This window comes from Diuraphis noxia, unplaced genomic scaffold (genome assembly GCF_037042655.1).
Source record: "Diuraphis noxia isolate RWA-SAM2 unplaced genomic scaffold, SU_Dnox_SAM2 contig0003, whole genome shotgun sequence".
Classification (NCBI taxonomy): domain Eukaryota; kingdom Metazoa; phylum Arthropoda; class Insecta; order Hemiptera; family Aphididae; genus Diuraphis; species Diuraphis noxia.
In genome coordinates this window covers 45,326,327-45,341,991 of record NW_028301713.1, presented here as the reverse complement: position 1 = coordinate 45,341,991, position 15,665 = coordinate 45,326,327, and the positions used below count along the sequence as shown (strand labels likewise).

Below are 15,665 nucleotides of genomic sequence, written 5' to 3'. Positions count from 1 at the left end.
TATATTATTGTACATTCATGTGTACGCGTTAAGCACCGTACAGCATATTTTATTATTTTGTTACTGCATAGATTTTACTAGGTAATAGCATGGCTAAATAACTAGATATATGATCTTAGTTCCATTATATACATGTCGATGACATCAGCTGGAATTATATAAAATCATAATTCATTTGGCAGGATCCAAAAAATTTACTACTGATTTTCATCATATTTCAATTGAAATAAAAAGATAAGTTAGTTGTTTTTTCAATGAATGTGCTCATTGAACTAAATTCGATGATATGTGATCGTACTTATAGTTATTTAGCCATGATTAATAGTATATATTATTTCTGTCAGAGCTATTACTATTTACTGATTAAATGCACCATCAATTGTTATTATCTTGTATCAGCTCTGGAGAAGTCGAGGTTTGTCTATTGTATAATGTACCTACAATATATTATTATTATTTAGGGTCTATTCAAGGTATTATAGGTTGTGAGTTGTGACACATAGCCAGTCTGCTCACCGACAAAGTCATGAGTTATTGTTTATTATTATTTTGTGTGGTCATTCATTCAGGATCTTACAATGCACGACGATGCTAAACCACATCACATATTAGTGACTGAAGCCAACCACCACGTCACACCGGGCTACTCTTATTATTTAGTTTCGTTTATTTAAAATCACTGACACAAAATATTACCTACACGTGCAATTATACATAATAATATTACATACGTTGTACATATCAAATATAACGTGACTCATCAGTTTTGTCCGTTAATTATAGCCATTTTTAGTTAAAACTTGAACGCTTATTAAACTACAAACATTCCGATCAATTGGTGAAATCACTAAAGTACAGTTAATATATGCGATGTTAGGTATTTCAACTAAAATATGCGGAATGTAATACACTTCAAACGTAAATAAGCTTAAAAAATGTTGATTAGCCTCTGCAGACTACATTATATTAATTAACGATCGAACATTTCAAGTTTATACAATTAATATTTTTAGTATCATCGTCGGTTGATGTAGGTAACCAACTAAATAATTATGTTTGAAGTGAAATTTTTTGTTTAAGTTTGAATACCTAACATTGTAAAATTTTAAACGCTTTGGATTATAAAAAGAAACTGTAGATTTTTAAATTTTATTAGTTAAAATATATGAGAAATCTTGTTAATTTTCAAGTTTTTTGACTTAGAAACAAAAATTGTGTCAACTACATAAATCAAAATAAACCGAAAAAGTTTTTCTTTTGATCCACAAACAGGTACGAGGGCAGTCTATTATATTAAAAGTAATGATAAAACATTTCTTGAATGCTATTTTATTTTATTAACTTAATAGTTTTAAATTAATGGCATGCTGTGGATATCGTGTGTAGAAGTACGCCATCGAATAAGATATAAAGAAAAAAAAACAATTCTGTCTAATTCATGAAATAAGCAATATAAAATTTTTTGATTTAATGTGCTTATTTGGAAATGGCATTGATATTTAATGTATTCGTAAAGTCAGAAGTTTCTCTGTCAATTTCGTAGAATCAGCAATTTCATGAACTTGACACACTATACCTTATAGGTATACAATATACATTATATTATATACATATATGTTAATAATAATAAAAAGCTTATTTTACCTGGTAAATATACTATAACTTATCGGTGATAATTATTAGTGTAAAATAATATAATACCTGTCTTGGTATTTTATATTCTAATTAGATTTTAGAATGTATAAATATATATTAGGTAAGTAATCACTAGTTACTGAAGATATTTTATAAACATATTATTCACAGCAGTGCTAAATTTTTTCGTCGATTCTTAATTAGCACAGCCATATCAACATTTCACAATAATAACAAAAAAAAAATTACAAAAATTTCAAAAATTGCGAAACAAAATTAAAGTGGATTCCTAAGTACCCCACTCAAAACAGCATACTATAGAAGTGACATCTAAAATGAACAAAGCCCAAGGCTTACTATAAAACTGACCTAGCTGTCAACAGTACTTACCTACTTAATATAGATATCATATAATCAAATGAAACATATTTATTGTAGAACAATTTTAACCTGTAAATATTTTTATTTAAACTAAACATATTTTATTTTATAGCATTATACTTAAACACAAAACATGGCTATTTAACTATACGAAATAAATAATTTATTAAATTCGTTATAAATACGGAAAAAAACGGGAATTATTAATTCTTAAATACTACACCTATTACATGCTCAGTGCGTTTGAATTACTTAGTTTAATAGTTATCACCCAATATAACTCTTGGTTATTATACTTATTATTATTAATTATAATTCTAATTTTTTAATTACTTTATAAATTGTGTAATGTAGGTATATTAAATTATTCATTATTATAAGTTTGAACAATTATTATATTAAATATGAAAAATATAAGATGATTAAGTTTTTCAATTACATAGATATGAGAAAAAAACATATAATTTTGTCATAGATAGGTTTTGTATCGAAATGAAATATCAATAAATTAAAAAATTAATTTTTAAGTTTCTTATATTAATATTTTCATGATTATGAGATAATAGATTTCAAACAAAAATGTATATACCTAATTAAATACCATAATGTTATACAGTTCAAATAAAAGCCTAGTATTGAAACCTCATAAAAATTTAATATGAGAATCTATAAATATTCTATTTCAAAGACTAATTAGTATTTTAGCATTTCTTTTGTTCGATAATTTTTGTTTAGTTACAATTTCATTTGGTAATGGATTTTTTATATACATTTTATAATTTTATAATAAAATAATTAAGAGTTATAGAATTCTCGGGGATTAATAGTAGAGAATACTTAGCATAATATATACGACGTGCAGTAATCCTTTTTTTTGACTATGAGGAAAAATGCTATTCAAATTTTAGGGTCCTTGCAGTGCTTTAGTGTACCTAATACGTATTATTAAACGAGGGCACGAGGCTATCCTTTCATGTAAATTCTATTTTTATGTAAGAATAAGGTTGAAAAAATATTCTATAATCGATGCGTTCAATGCATATGTAACGGTTCGTAATATTAAAATGACTTTTAGAGATAAAGCCAAATATTTGAGGTAGATATTCTTATTATATTTACATTCCAATATTTTCCAATATTTTCACAATGCAACTAAGTTATTTTGTGGTTTTCTATGTACTATACCATTTATTAAACAAACCTACCTACTAACAATTAACACATTTCTGAAAAAATATTATTCTGTCTTTACGTAATACCAAATATTAAATACTATTAAGTACTTACCTTTTTATTTTACAGAGTACCTGCTACATCCTTATTATACAGAAAAACAATTAATTTTGAAATGTTTCGTAGGTTATAAAAAATATTATTCTTAAAGTACTTATAGTTATGTATTTTAAATATTTCATTAAATCTACATACTTCTAGTTAAATGCAAATAAATAATACATTCGGATAGCAATATTAAAAAATAAATAAATAATACATTTGAATAGTAACAATACATACTTAATGAATAATTTTTTTTTCACTACAAAACTAATCTTGTATTTGTCAACATTTCATTATGTTACCCGTGATTAGATAGATGCAAGTTAAATTGTTATCAAACTGATTTAACTATAATATTTTTGTGTACATAAAATATGAATTTTATAAATAATATCAATATTGTAAAGTATCTGATGTGCATTATAAATTTAAATTATTTATTTTTTAATCATAATAATATTTTATTATTATTAATATTTTTTTAACCAATGAGGTAATATTACATTAGAAAATATATAGTTTTATATAATAAAATGTTAAATGGCCCATCTCACTACTAAAATTATTTTTTTATCAGTTTATCACTTTTTTATAATAAAAATTAATAAATGTTTGTAATGACAATTTTTTTCCCATTATTGTAGGTATAGTAATAGTACAGCGTTTCCCAACCTTTTTGCAATGGCGACCCATACATTTAATCTTTATTAGGTACGCGACCCCCCCCCCTTAAAAAAAGTATGCCTTAAATAAATAAGATTTTTACTATAATCCATTTTATCATTTGAGTTTTTTTATAAAATACAATACGAATAAAATATACTGAATAATAATAACTTAATTAATAAATAAATAAAATAAATTATAAAAAAATACAAAAAATTGTATAAAAGAAAATGTAGTGGATTATGGACCAACGACCGAGACCGATCGCATCGACTAGTCACTAGTCATTAGCACATTTACCGATAAGATAAAAAAAATTCGATAATCATAATAACTTTACGTCATTTATTCTACAATACTAGTTATTTATACTATTTATCAATTTACGACTAAATACCGACCCATCAAAAAAATTTCGCGACCCATGGTTTGGGAAACGCTGGTATAGTATACTGAAATATAGTAAAAAGCGTTAGATTTCGACCATAAATAAATATTATGATAGATAAATATAATAATATCATAATGATTATAGACTATACCCTTAAAAGAAGTATACCCATACAAATTATTATTTAATATCTGAATAGGTATTTTATTAGTATAGTTTACTGTTTCTCTTATTTATCTTTAAACTAAAATGTATGAAGAATGAATAATAAATGAAATATCTAAATTTTATTCCGTGCATGTGTATATTTAAATTATAATTTATAAAATGTAATATTTTGAAACTTTTTTATTTTAAGAGAAAAGTATATTTACAATCTGTAAGCAGTAAAATCAGTGCAGTGAAAATGTCTCTAACTTTGTGAGAGATAAGTTTTTAATTACTTAATATTGGTCGGGATTCAGAAGATCTCGACACCTGCAGTAACTTTTTAGACAACCACGACGTGAATGGTTATTGATTGGCTAAATTAGATACTGTCGATACTGATGGTTTGTGTGGTTAGCTAATCGGCGTGGAATTGTTCGCAATTGTTTTTAGCTGATAATATCTTTATTATAGAGACTGTTTCGATTTTTAAATCTTTGAGTAATGTGAGGTTTGAGATGTACCATGATGCAGATGTTATTTGGCAAAGAGAATAAATATTATTTACATTTAGTTTTAAAAAACCTTTTGTATTTTAAATGAATATGTTTAACTAAATAACATTATAATATGACAAACTTAAATAAATTGTAGGTCCTATGGCGATGCTAATTTGATAATATTTTAAAGTTAAAACGAAAAATATCAAAATATTATTTCTATACAACATTAAGATTTTCTTTTAAAGTACTGAGTACAACAATATAAATTATAATTACAATTTATACCTACCTATGTGATAAAAGTATAAAACGCATCAATTTAAACTTAAGACGAGTAAACCATAAACTTGCTTAAATTTGTACTGTGGAATACGGAAATACAACAGGTAGTATATAAATATATATATAGATATGATAAACAATTTGTATATCTATACGATTGATATATATATATATATATACATATATATATATATATATTCATTTATTATTTATACAATACAATACTATGCTTAAAAATATAATTGCATATAAAAAAGTTAATTAAATAAATTGATTAAGTACATTAAATAAAATATCTTATTTTTCTATAAATTATATTTTATTAGAATATACTACAGAGAATTTATGATAAATTTTCAAAATATGATGTTCGGTACATTTGACGTCGAAAATATGATAACATAATATTTACACGTAGAGTATCTATATGACCATATAGGTAACTAATTTTTTTGGATTTTAAAAGCAATATATTTGGATTTTCTTTTTAGCTACCTGCTATTTGTTTATCTATTTGTTTTACACTCCAGAATCGACCGTTAATAATATTTTCATAGAATTATGTTAGTAGAGTTTGTCACTAATTATTCATATTAATTATGTATTTATGTCTAAAACCATAAAAATCGATGGTGTTTTTTCCAAGTAGAATACAGTTCAGTATTACCATGTCAGATATTAAAACAACATTGATACATTTTTTACTTCTACCCTAAAAACTCATAGATATGGCATAAGTCAAATATATTTACATCGACTTTGTGTACTGCATGACGTCAAATTTAGGCAACACCATCGACTAAATATTACTCTAGTATAGGTAAGTATATAGATTATAGGCAGGCAAGCTATTGTAATCAATATTAAATGTTAAATGCTATAATATTTAAAACCATTATTCATAAAATAAAAACCAAAAATTGTTTATACTGATATTATTATATCATATTTAGTTAAATACCAATATAATTAATACATTTTATATCATACAATTATAAATCTTTTTTTTTTTTTTTAATGAGTAGAAAAATCAAATATTGAATGTATTACATTATTTCTAATTTTTCTAAATAACTCCGAGGATTTATACCATAGCAGTCACTGGTAAAATTAATAGAACAAAGTTTGGATTGTTTGTTTGGTGTAAATTTATCCCTTCGTATAATTTGAGTATTTTTTTTTTAAGTCAACATCTTTTGGGAAACTTTAAATAAATAGTAGTTAGGTAGTTTATATTAAATACAATTAAAAATAGTTAACTATGAAAAGAAACTCTTTTTTTATATATTTAATATTATATATTTATATGTAGAATAAGATATGACCATTTTGAATTTTCTTAGTAATATACACTTGCAATCTACTATATATTATTACCTGATAGTTATTAATTTATTAATTATTTGGTGTCAGGGACAATATTAGTATATTACATATTTGCATTATTACAATAAATTGGATACTCGGGTTATTATTTAATATTCATAATTGTTATTGTTATTTGTTTTTCCAATGTGATGTCATATTACTAAATATGTGGGATACATAATTATTCCATTTGTTTTCTCCGTTGTGTAATTTTGATATTTTGCCGTGTTTTAATTGTGTTATCATACGGTGTTACATAACTGTGTAAGTTCAGTAAATTGTTTACTATTTAGAATTAGGTGTTGAGGTTAATGGAGAATTTCAAGTATTTCCATTGATGTGTTAATATACGTTAGAATAATATTAACTATAATTTCAAAAAACATAAATTGTTTACAAAATATAAGTATGCAATATATATAATAATATATTTTAATAAGTTATATTTTATAATAATAAGTAATAATTAGCTGAACCCATGCACTTCGTAGCCCGTTAAAAATCCTACATTTTGTATGTCTCAAACTGTGAGATATATTATATATATAAAGTAATAGTCTTACCACGAAAATCAATTTAGTTTATCATTACGTATTTTTATTCGTTTTATCGAGAAAAGTTTGACAATTCAAATATTCCATTGAATGATATTTGAGCGTGTTACTTTTTAACTTAGCTTATCTTCTGCCTATAGGTCTAATTAAGAATAAGAACTTGAATTTGATCTTATGTATTGTAGTTATTACGTGTACGCCATTGAGTAGGTCATTCTTAGTTTTTATTTGAATGGAGATGGTCTGTGGAAATGTCAGCCTATATTTCTAAGAATATTTTATAGTAACATGATTATTGGCTACTTGATGTGTTTTCTTTAAGACATTTAAACGGCATTATGGTTTAATTAAATTAATAATAAACATTATTTGTAACGGAACACCACGATAGTAGGACAAATCAAGACAAAGTGACAGATGAAAAATATATATCTTGTAAATAAAAACAACCAAACAACAGTGTGACTTTCATCTATCATAGTTAGGATTTTCAAACCAACCAGCTTTGGACTAGATGGCCGAAAAGGATATAAATACCAGACACAATCGACAATCTAGTCAGAGGGCATACCCGTTATTGTACGTATACTGATGTTTTGGATGGATTCGATACGCCTCTAATGTGGTCATTATCGTCAAAAATTCGGTTCTCCTTAAATCTGCAAACTTCAAATCCATCCAAACCTCTATTCAGTACCAATCCAAATCAATGTACTGCAAAACCTTCTTCTCTGATCATGACCACATTCGACTTCTACCAAAAAACAACCTAAATCCTCCCCATTTACATGAATTAACCAATAAACAAACCTAACCATCTTCAAACTTTCATCCATTAGTAGAGGCGCTAGCCTGATATAGTTAACGATATAGCCATCCTCCCCCCCCCCCCCAAGCAAAGCAAAAATCTAGTCAGTCTATTCCAAACCTTAAAACTGTCAACAACATCAACAAAGTTCCAGACATCAGAAGGATCCAGACCACCCAACAAACTTGCAGCCAGACGACGACCACACCGCTCCACGTCTACGAGCATCACCTAGTCCGCCGACTTTCCGCGAGGCTACCGCTCCACGGTAGTTAGACTCGTGCCGATCCATAGATGAGATACGACACAACTGTTCCACGGCGACTAGTATCAACAAACGACGAGGATTCCGATCAGCCACGTACCATCATCCGAGGAGTGATCCAACCAACCGGTGTGCTGAAGTCAATTCAACGTCATAACTAAAATCGCCATTTTCAGGGCGACCACATCGCACCCGACCCCCCGCGCGCCTGCTTTGGCCACGCTTCACCAATCAAGTCCCACGATTGAACGCCACTTTTTCTAGCGAGCTCGACGTGATTAGACTTGATATCATCCAATATAATGTTGATACGCATATGGTTTGGAACAATATTATTCATTCTAAATATAGATACTAAAATATATATTAATAAATACGTTAAATTTGTTTATTATATTGGAAAAATATATATTAAAAACCATAAAAATTACCCAATAATGATAAAATTACTCTTAAAAAAAAAAAGCCGAAATATAAAGAAAATGAAAAATAAAATTTTTAGCTCTGAAATACTCGTTACATGAAACAAATTATGTACTTGGAAAGCATTGTCTATGATCAACTAAAAAAATATGTATTTCGTATTGAAATCTGGGTCTTAAGTATGTGTAACTTATTGCAATAATAAAATGTTTATAACTTGCTTAAAAATAATATATTATCGTGAAATACTAAAATGAAAACACAGAATATATTTACATCTCTAAGTTTCAGCATAAGTAAATTTAATCTTATATTAAAGTTAGCAACATGAAATTAGTTCTTCTAAACGTACATTTGTTATGTTGTACGTTTGTTATACGGAAGAAACATATTATACGAGTGAAGCGTCATCTTAATTATTATAAATATTATAAACATAAATCACTATTATAAATTAATATATTATTGTTGGTTTAAAAGTCTATATTTGCGTTAAAAGTTTTAACTCAACAACAATTTGAAGCAGATTTCGGTTAAATTACATCAAATACATTTTGAGTATCCTATTCTTAAACTTTTAATAGTTGAAGAAATGTGTAATGAATTTATATAATAGAATAGTATGAAACCGTTAAAACTTAAAATAAAGAGCTTTTTCTGTTTTATGTTTTAAATTTTTTTTTAAATATTTTTTCCTCGTGAAACGTAATATTTCATTGCATTTTATTTAAATTTATTAAGCCCATGGGTTTTTCTTTTTTCTTTTTTATTTCCAGAAAATGTTTTATTCTTCTTATTGTACATCTCAGATGTATTAAAATGTCCACGAAATGACGAAAATATTAATGATATTCTTGAATCTCCTGCCTGGTAAAACAGATTATATACTGACGTGAAAAATTGGCCATGATACAACAGATGATACAAATCTTTCCACCATTGAATATTTGAATGTCAATTGTATCTGAAACGGTTCAACTGAAGATCATTTTCATAAATATCAAACAACTTGCATCAAAGCAAATACCTACACATTTTCTTTACGTAAGCCCAACTGCGTGTATGCAGTAAGCACTTAGTACAGCTTTATCCAATCAACTAAATACATAATATAGTAGATATTTGTATTGATGTATTATATTTCATAAACGCATGTTAATTATTGATACCATAATTTTTGCTTTTAATCACGTTCAAACCCGATGCATATTTTGTAGCTTCTTAGGTATACGATAAAATAGTACTTATTAAATTATCGTGCCTTTCTTTCAAATTTCGTAATATGATTGCAATGATTTATTTAGAAAATGAAAATGTATCATATTATTCAACTTACGATGACATTACAGAACATTGTAATGAAATATGATACTATACATAAAAAATATATTATCTTTTTACTGACCTTAAATATGTATATTTTTAAATAATTTAAAAAAAAAATGTTCTCTAAACAACAATCAATTTTTCTTCTGAAACTGTAAATATAAATATATATATATAAATAAAGGTAATGTAATTAAATAAAAATTAAATTGTATTATTCACAAATAGCATTTGAAACGAATAATTTATAACCAATAATAAGTGTTCATGTATCTAAATAAATTACAATACAAAAAATATTAATTAATTAAAATACTCATAGCTATAGGTACTAACTACTAACTTGCATATTATTGAATATAACATTACCCCTGGGTATTTTCAAACTTCTGAAACCTATTGTATTTAGCCCCAAGAGCCGTAGTATGCGATGTAAAAATAACGTCGAATGTAATTCAATATTTGTGTGTTTTATTGACAAACTAATAGGTATAAGAAAAATATGAAGATTTTCTGTTGAAATATTTTTTTTTAGAAATTGTTGGTGTGATTTTTGATATCATGTATTTTTTAAATATTTTTAACTATTTGTTTTTTAGTTAAAGTGATTTAATCCTTAAGTTTTTAAATTATATACCCAGTTTTGGATTTGACAATTTCTACACTTCAACAAATTAATTTATGATTTCCTCTTGTTTCAAGATCAAGAACTACACCTATCATTTGGGTTTATTATAATTTCGCCATTCATTTATATATTTTTTAAGCATCTATTAAATTTGAATAAATAATTAATAACAATCTAGTTATACTTAAAATCATATTTTTCTAAACGAAATCAAGATGAAAATTCTACCTTGAGTCAATGGTCTCAAGATCAGTCAAATACTATTTCTAATTTTGTGTTGTTGCAATATTTTGTTTTAATATTTTTTTTATCTATTACCATCCAAGGCTTTTGGATTTACTTACTCTATTTTAATTTGTTATATTATATTTTAATAGACAGGTATAATATTACATCGTGTTTATGAAAAACCGGTTAAAGCAGAATAAAAATGTTCTACTTTTCAATAACTGATTTTCAAAAACATACTCCACCCCAAAAGTTTTTTTTTCATTGATTGGTCATAACCATTGTCGTGGTCGTGGGCTTGGTGACTTTGGTATAGTAATCAATGATATAGTGTGGTTAAAATCATTTAACTACGTTATAAAATCATCTAGATATTTTTTTTTATATTAATACAATATTATCAATGGATAAAATTTAATTTTTTCGTTATCATAAGGGACAAGAAGTTAGTTATAAACACTATGAGCATCAATACGCACTCTTAATTCAATATTCCAATTATAATATATATAATAAACATGGAAAATCCATGGGGCATGTCCCTCCCTTACATCCCACCCCCTCACGCAAATAGACGTCTTTATTTCCAACCAATAAACACAATTTTAGTGACATTCAATTTATACTATAATGTATCCAATGCCTATAAATATTATACATTCATATTGAATAAAAAATATAAGTAAAAATATTATTAACTATTTTTACGTTCAGTTTTGTGATTCAAAAGTTTCATAGCATTTTTATACATTCTATATAAGCAAACTATATAGGTACTTTCTATTATTTTAAAATGTATGAATGTTATAACTTATGTTTTCATTTTGAGTCTTAACCAATTAACCACAATGCATGACTATAATGTTTTAACACATACATTTTATATTTAACGTAAATATGAAATATTCAACCATCCAACATAATGAATTATACACATTTAAAATAATTATAAGCCAGTATTGAGTATATAGGTTAGTTAAAGTGGAGTGATTTTATGTTGTATTCGTAGGATTTTCCGTCATTCTACAACTTACTATTTACTTTAATATATGTAGGTTTTTGGTTTAGACTCATTATTTATGTTTTTACTTCGATAACATTCCAAATAAAGCTTTTAATAAAAAAAAAAAAAATAATAAACTGATATACATATAACTGGTATATGGTTAACATAAGTAAATAGTAAGTGTTTAACTTGCAATTCATTATTCTGTTTAAATTTTATAATCAGAAATTATTAATTTTTTATGAATTTTTGATTTATTGTGTTATAGAAAGTATTCATTTTAAATATAACTACACAAAAAAAAATTGTGTTTTAAATCAGTCACTGAAAATATATGTCACCAGACACCAATAAATAAATATATACCTATATATATATATGTGTGTATATCACATAATTCGCACATTATAGATTTCGGTAATGTCCTTTAATATAGAAATTGCATTTGATTGTAGTCACAATAGAGGAATATGGGAGGTTTTGACTTTGTGAAGACCCGATTTGGGTCAGCCAATAATAGTACGCTTTGCCTTTCATTTATATTTCTAACGACATTTGGGTAAGTTCTGTTTAATCTATAATCTTTGTTTGATTTATGGAGATTATGGAGACCACAGATAGAAAATATTATACATAGGTATTCAGATGTTAATGGTTGATATCCATACAGAATTTCAAATACGTGATTTTTTCGTTATTGCTCATTATTATCGACTAAAAAATAAGTTATAGACTTAAAGTAACTAAGGTTTTTTTTTTTTATTAACAAAATAACATTTACAATCTGTACATAATAAAATACAATAAGCAAATATGTTTCCAATTATAATAGTGACTTTGGATACATGAGAAGGGAAGCTATCCAGTGATAGGACCCTTTTGAGTTGAAACGTTTAGGACATAGAGTGATGTTTCAGTTTAGGAGGTCGCGACACCAACGTCTTTTGAGGCGACGAGGGGGATTACTTGGAATTTTGGCTGAGTGTTGATTTGCAATCAGAGGATTTGGGTTATGAAGTAATTTGGAATGAAACTTTTTGTAGTGGGTTTTAACTAAGTTCACAACTGTATCAATGCTTGAGTCTTTATGGAGGGTGTGGTTAGAAACAAACCAAGGAGCTGACGTTATTGTGCGGTGGGAAATGGACTAAAATGCTTCGATTGTTTTAATTTGGGTTGGTTTTGCACAACCCCATATTTGGGCTCCATAAGACCAGATTGGTTACAACAATATCACTAACTAAAAACAAAGCTAAATAAATTCTCCCCAAACTCATAATACCTACAACTATAAATCTCTTTTAAGTCGTAATCGTGTTAATCTTAACTTCTATCTAATGTTTGCACTTGGGTATATGTAATCCAAATTTGAGTCTGGCAAATCCATAGTAAATTTGGTGGTTCTATACAAGCACTCGCATACGACCATTGGCAATTAATACACAATTGTTTGTATCAAATTCTATCCTCCTTTTTGATTAAAATCAAATCAGTTAACTATTTAGACACCAAAACTCTAAATTAACACAAAACCCATTAATACTACACATTTAATCAAATACGCAACCTATAAACCCTACAAACTGATTTAAAGAAAGTATTACAGAGATCTAGTAACTATAAACTAAAACAATAAAAATGTATTATTTTAAAATTTAAAACTTGTTGATATTTGGATCACTGGAAATTTATAAAAATTCGAAAAATGTATTGTAATTGTATTTCCGGTCAGTTTCTAAAACTACTTGGTAATATTTTTAATTTCGATCTCTTGACTGAACTAATACAATTCAGTTTGCCATCAGAAAGGATGTTGATGTTGAAAACTGTAGATTTTTACTACATACCACAAATATCGATGGCAGACAAGAAAAAATCACACATCATCATAAATACATTAACTTTATTCGCTATGCTCATAATTTAAAACTATGCCTTAAACAAGAAACTAATAACAAAAATATTCTATTGGCACTTTTCTCCTTTCGTGATTACGAATTTTAATTTCAATATATTATTTAAACCTTTTCATTTTCATAATTTATTCTAACATTTTGGATTTGAATAAGCATATCGTGCTCATAATACAATAAAACTGATATTAGGCCTTCTTTATTTTTACGAAGAACTCATAAAAACTACATTATTTATAATGAAAAACTCAATAGGAAAACAAAACTTTATTGTTAAGGATTGCATTTTTCAATAAATAATATAGTTATATCCAAGTAAATATGTACATCCAAATGTTAGTTTTTTATAATATACTGTTTATATTATTAGATTGGCTCATGCAAAATAAATAGCGAGAATATTGTCTTCTATTTGTTGGCTGCTTAGGTATATACATAATACATATATATATATATATATATATATATATAATGAAATATTAAACTATAGAATCTTGAAGATAGACAATTTTTATCCAGATTTAATATTTTTAAATTAAATTCTGTCCGAGTTTATAGGATTTAACAGTTTTGTTATGTACAAGTTAATTTATATAAATAATTAAATAAATATTCCAAAGTATGTGCCTAGGTTAATTGTTAAATGATTCAATTAATTATTTTATTTCATTTATTATTATTATTATTTTTTTTTTGGTGAAGTAATGTAGTAATTGTTAATTCCATTTTAGATTACTAAAAATTTAAGTTGTACATTATTTTACTGATTTACTTATTCAATGAAATCAAATTTTTAATTGCATAATATGGCTATCATATAATAAATGAAAATATTAAGAAGTGTATTTTATTTTTCAAGAGACATAAAAAGAATGTTTTTGACAAATTTCGAATTATGTAAAACGAAATAGAATATTAGTTTTTAGGAAATCTGAGATCTGTTTCGGTTTTTTTTTTTTTTTGTACCACGCCTCTTTAATATTAACAAATATAAAACTTTTACCTTATTTACATTAAAACAATTTCAAACAGGCAACTAATTTTATTATTAGCTACGATATTTTTGACTGGGGATTTGGCCAAACCAAAACTTCATCATTTCGTCATTTTGGTTAAGTGCCAAAATCAATTTGTCAAAAAATAATATGCTAATGAATACACCCATAAAGTGTAAGTGACATACAATTATTAAAATGTCAAGCTTCTTTAATATGAAATTTTTATACTATACAATCCGTAATTAAGGTATTAAATTTAGGTTAAAATTATTTTAGATACCTATATTTTTCTATGTAGACGAACAAAAATAGCAATCTATCATAATATACTTTAAAATAATAACAATGTAATATGATTCCTACCTATTTATATTTCAGAATAATAGTATAACAATATTTAGTATGTAATAATAATTAATACGTTTTATCATACAATAAGTTTTTTTTATACTTATTACTGAGTTGAACACAAAATTCTTAAAATTTCAATAATATTTTTTTTACGTTTTATTTATTATATTTCAAGAAGCACAATATTAATTTTTAATTTCTATGAATTTAATTTGTAAATTTTATGCAGATAATCTTTTGAATATTTTAAAAATTACACCTTATCATACATAACCTAATATATAAACTAAATTATTTAATGTATTATCATATCTTCATAAATAATTTATAAATAATATTTATAAAGTTAACTTATTCGATGTTACTATTATTTGTTATTAAAGAATGTTGCTATAAATTAAACTACTGTTTTAATGTTTTAATGTTAAAATATATTATATAATATAATATATTATATTGTTTAATTAATATTGTATTTTATTTGAAAATTAAGAAATGCTATTAATATTTTACT

The 15,665-nt window shown here is 25.5% G+C and overlaps 1 protein-coding gene across 3 annotated transcripts in view; it reads right to left on the bottom strand.

Moving 5' to 3' along the window:
* The window catches only part of LOC107173679 (limbic system-associated membrane protein-like), a 209,983-nt gene that overhangs the window by 120,745 nt on the left and 73,573 nt on the right, over positions 1 to 15,665 (bottom strand). The gene's annotated exons all lie outside the window — the stretch shown is intronic.